Consider the following 6,157-nt stretch of genomic DNA (forward strand, 5'->3'; position numbering starts at 1 on the left):
TTAAAAATTTCATAGACTATTCCATTATTACGTTTAAATATCTTTGTAAAATTTAAACACAATTCTCTTATTGGGTTAAAAGTTGTTTAATTTTTTATTTGTCTTAATTCTTATGTAAAATCGCGTTTTGTAATACTTATTTGCGTATGTGATGGAGAAGTAATATTAAAAAAATTAAGTCAAATTTTATACATATACTAATCAAATAGTAATAAATATTTGTATAAAAGTTTATTTGGATTCACTTATTCATTTAAGAGTTAATCTAAAACAGAAAAATATAGTCATTTTATTGTATACTATTAAACTTGTTGTTTTGTTCTTTTGCAGTTTCAGAGCTAATATCATTAACATTGCTTAAACAATATATATTGGTTGATATTAGCTTATTTTAACTGATTATTTGATTTAGCTAATATTGCATAGCTAAAGCATCCTTAATATCCATAAATATAAAAAAAATTTTTTGAAAGAGCATAGAAAATAACGTTTTCTTAAAATTGATTTTAATGCGCGTTGCCAAAGTATCTGTATTTCCTTTCACATGATCACCATGTGTAATTTATGCAATAAATATATGGGCGTTATCCAGAGTTATGAAGAGGATTTTGAGGATTCATCCCTCGAAACTTCTTATTCATTTTTTCATTTTTAATTATGAAAAAGTACAACTTTTAATTTTTTATTTGAAGTAAATTTCTTGTTATCACATAAATCATTTTTTTCTTCCCATTTCTATATAAATATTTTCTGAAACTACTGTTAGAACTTTAACAGAGTGTCCGATATAAAGTCCGATCCATAAAGGAAATTTTTGCAAGATTTTTAAGCCAAAAAATACATTATGAGCTGAAATATATTAATAACTACTTTATTCATAATTACATATTTTTATTAATCGTATTTTCTATACTTTTTTAGGAAAAATATAAAAGTTATAATTTATAAAATCTAATATTTTTTCCATTTAAAATTAAAAACGAGAAGAAGATATTCTAAGCTCCAAAATATCTAAAAAAGCAATTTATTAAATTAATTGCTGTTTATGTGATAACATAATTGATAAAATCTTTCCTTCGAAAAAAAAAACTCCTCGAATAAATAAATAAATAAATAAATAACTAAGAGTATGAAAATAGAAAGATATAAATAAAACAGAAGTTCAAAGCAAATAAATAAAAATCTTAAAGATTTGCTGCCGTCTTCGCGTTGAAAAATGGCATAATTCGCGATCAACCGCGTAAACATGAACAGATAACAATGCAATTTGTAGTAACGGCATAACAACGGTGTAATCGTCGAAGCTATCAATTTACCCTCTCATGTCTAAGATAAACCGCGATCGGTAATCCATCCAAACGTGCGGATCGCATCGTCGTACCTTGAATCTTCTCGTACGCTGCAGTATCTGCTCGCGATTGCGTGCGCTAACCGAGTCTCCGTACGATCTCCGGCGCATCAGCCATTCTCTCTGCAACAACAAACAACCCCTGAAGCTATTACTTCCACTACTACTACTACTACTACTACTACTACTACTACTACTACTACTACTACTACTACTACTACTACTACTACTACTACTACTACTACTACTACTACTACTACTACTACTACTACTACTACTACTACTACTACTACTACTACTACTACACTAACATCACCAGCCCAGTCTGGTGAAACTTTCAAGCTAAACACGCCAGTGCTGACTAAAGGCTTTATTTACTTTTTGCGAGAGTTCAACGACAAGGAAGATAACCCCTTCGACTCGCGCGCATACTTCTGCACTTGTATGCACTCGCGAGTATATGTATATATATGTGTATGCACCGGCGCCCGCAAATTTGCGGATAGATGTGGTTGTGTAGATTGCTGTTTACCATGAAGAGGCATACGCCGACAAAAGTGCAAGTAAACACAACGTACGGGTAATATCTCTCGGCATACACATACAACGAAGTTGAGTGTCATACTCTGATATATGTATATTATTTATATGTTTATACGTCTTTGCGAGACGACTCAACAACGACATAAGCAGTACGTTCCCATTACTAGTCAGTAAAATATTAATAATATATTTTAATAAATAAATTACTAATAAATGTTTAATTATTAATATTAAAGTTTACTTAAAATAAACAAATTGAAGATATAAATAATTAGGCAGACACTGTCATGTTTTTTATCTGGAAATAGTTTCTTAATTTTCTTTTACATAAACAATCATCTTGGATGTTTTGTACCTCAATTGAAATCACATTATTAATAACATTATGTATTATTAATTATTTTCCGATTTATTAGTATTTCGAGACAATAAATAACAATAAATATGCGATTTAATCACAACGTTCTGAAAAATAAAGATAAATTAAATAAATATAAATGGAATGAACACGTTGAGTAGCTTATTTGTGACAGTATTTTTTTTAAAATCAAACAATAATTAATACAATGCTTTTTTATGGAAGTGCAGGTTTTTGATAGAATTGAATATTTAAAGAATAATTATTAATAAAGAAAAAAAATATGTTAAACAATATCCACGTATCAAATGACAATTTTTTCGTTGGCGAGTAAAAATATCCCAGGTAACTGTTCCCGGATTAATAAAATATGAGCATAACAAAATTAAAAGATAATAATTTAATAAATTGAGTATTCAATACAATATCATTTTTATATAATATAAAATTAACTCTCTAATTATTAAATATTTATCTTTATTTAAATAAGTATATAAATAAGAAATATTAGCGTATTCTAGGGTAACTGTTCCTTAATGTACCTTTTATCCAATTTGCTTATTATTGAATTAATTCTTAAATATAGCTTTAATTTTATCTATTTGCAATCAATATCGGTTTTTCAACTTCTTTTTCTTATAATATTTCTTTAATCTAAAAAAATGTTAATAAATGTTTATAATACTTTTGATAAAAATAGAAAACATTTATTTTGTTCCTATTAATAAGTCCTCTAAGTGGCGATATGGCCTCTAAGTCTCTATTAATGTGCCCCCAATATCCACATTTGACTCATTTTAACATACAGTTACTAAAACAGATAATAAATTTAAGTTAATTGTTTATGTTAATATTACATAAATCATTATTTCAATTATATTTATTTCAAAGTACACTCATAACACAACTTCTCAGCTCCAATACAGGGCATATTAATAGGGACAAGCTTAAAATCTCGATACATATTACTGGATTTACATAAATTCCTCATATCTTTCGAAAAATATTTAAAATGCTTTAATACTCAAAAAGTAAAATATTACTTCGGTATCGTATGCATTAATTTAACTTAACAAAAAAAAATATTTTTTCTTATTTATTTGTGCTAGTTTTTTTTTGTGACTTATCGAAATACAAAAGCACACTAATAAAAGGGACAGGCATAATAATTGGGACAGTTACCCTATTAGTAGTCTTGTCTAAGAAAAGTTTCAACAGAGATACATTCAGAGCGAAATAATTTCTTTATCAATAAGTATTCCTAAATATCAGAAATTATAAAGATCTCCGCAGAAAAAAACCGCAGTATATGATATATTTTGATCGAGTAATACCGAAGAAGTTTTAACTGAATTTGTTATTAATATCGATATAATATTTAATGAAAAATTAATGAAAAATATTTTAGATTTAATAAGTCATATTTAATACTGAATGTAATATTTAAATGTTTCTCGTTTTGATGTTACAAAACTATTTACTACTACTACTACTACTACTACTACTACTACTACTACTACTACTAAACTATTTACTACTTTTACAAACTATTGCACTCAAATTCGGTCTTTGTAGGCGCAATGAGATCGATCGATCGAGGTCGAAATCGCTGGCTGCCAACTCGACCCTTCGAATCTGATACAAAGTAGATTATGCAAATGCTCATCGGGGTCGACAGAGAAACCGGCAAGCGGGTTTAGGATAGGACAGCGGAAAGAAATATAGAACAGGATGGACCAAGTGGTGAGGAGAAAAGATAAACGTGACGATCGAGAGAGACGGATAGAAGGGAAAGGAAAAGCAAGAAGAAATTGCATCTGGCAGAGGGAACGGATCGAACGGCTCTCGTTTAAAAAATGGATAACTCGAACAAACAACTTTTCGTATTTCATGAAATATGTGATACGGATACGTTGCATACCGATAAGTGACCACTGAATGATTGATCACAGAATTTATACTATTATTACTATGTACATAGAAAATAGTATAACTATACTATCATCATATCATATTGAATAAGATAATATTATTATTTATTATAATTTAAATAATAATACACATATCAAATATTATGACATCATAGCTGTATTAAATACATATCGCAGTAATAAAATTACAATTATTTTACATAGATAAGTTGAATAATAATAATAATATAAACTGTTGTATAATTATTAATTAAAATAACTACTGACTGAAATTAAAGATCATTTATATCCGTTTTAATATTCGGCGATATTCCTTCAATTCCAGCGGTGACACCTCGATGTTAACGCTGAGGACAATTAATGCCGCGCACAATTACCGGGTGCGATATTAACGCAAAGCTTTCAGGAGTCGCTATAATTATGGACATGCCGGTCTCACACCTTACCCGCCGTTGTCATCCGCGGACACCTCGTCCGGCTTTACTCGCCGGCGTTTCATTTAAACTACCCTCGACGGCGATAGCGATGCCAGTGGCGGCTTCGTCGGGAACAAATTTGCTCCCGTATATTGCTGTACTTATCTGCTCTCTCGTACCCGGGCGGGCCCGGTAATCCCGGATAATAGCCTGCGAGTGTACAACGAGCGCTCGCGCTTATAAGAAACACCTGGATAAAAGTCCCGCCTGGTCTTCTTTTTTTTCTCTCTCTCTTTCTCTCCCTTTCTCTTTGTCTCTTTTTTTCTCTCTTTCTCTTTCTTCACGGCATTCGCCGTTAGAGCGGAAATTTCTGTTCGCCTGTACTTGGACATTGTATCGGCGAAGTTCGATTGCGCAATTGAAGCTTTTTACGGCTTTACGTGTCGCGATTCTCTACAGCGTCTAATTGCGGACAACGTATTGGCGTGACGCCGCCCTTTTGCGATACCTTACATAGAGCGCATTCCGTTCTTTCGTCTGATAGGATTCTTTGATCAATTTAAAGTCAATTTTTAATCAGCGACGGTTTAATTGAACTCTCTATCCTTGGTTCTCAATCTTTTTAATTAAAGTACGAATTTAAATGTCATTGAATTAAGATTTATTTAAGTTGTTTCCACTTGATGCTAATCTAACGTTTATCTAATTTATATAAATTATTTATTGTAAATAATAAATTTATGGATAATTTATTTATACTTTTATAAATCGATTTTAAATAATAGATTTAGTTCAAACGAAACATTTTTATTTAATAAAATTATCTTGTGTCTTTTAAGACGGATGTACATATACGGAAAAAAAATTAATTGGATGGTACAGCAAACCTATAATTTACTACGCGAAATCAACATCCATAATTAAGAAGATTTGATGGTTTAACAAATCTCTCTAATGTTATTCATCTGTCAATTTTTAACGTAGAAAATTTTAATGTAATGTTATTTTAACGTAGAAAATTGACTGTCCGTATTATGACTGTTCATTTACTGAGTTAGTGAAATTTGCAGCTGTTTTTTTTTCCGTGCACGCTTTCTATTTTAATGTTCTTTTTCGATTAATATTAAAATTAATCTTAAAATTGTTATTGTGTATTACATTCGTTTACAATTCTAACTTTCAAAAACACGTGATTAGGAAAGCATAAAATACTATTGTATTTAATCGTTTTACAGCACACTGAAAGAAAAGATTTTTTAGCAAACCATCAGTACTTTAACCGGTAAATATGTAACAACAAATTTTGTTGTTGTGTTTGCTGCTAGTCTGCTATACCAACCAATTATTAGTAACAGAAGCAAATTATATAGAATCTAATCTATCTTGGATAAACTTTAAACTCGTTTACAGAGAATTCATAGATAATCGTGGAGTTTTAAGTCGTAAGAAACCAGCACAATCAAATGTAGGGAGAATACTTGATTAGAATTGGTCAATTTTTTACGATTTGCATTAGGGATCCTGCAATCGTCTACGACTTATATATATATATATATATATA

The sequence above is a fragment of the Atta colombica genome, unplaced genomic scaffold (assembly GCF_001594045.1).
Source record: "Atta colombica isolate Treedump-2 unplaced genomic scaffold, Acol1.0 scaffold47, whole genome shotgun sequence".
Lineage (NCBI taxonomy): Eukaryota > Metazoa > Arthropoda > Insecta > Hymenoptera > Formicidae > Atta > Atta colombica.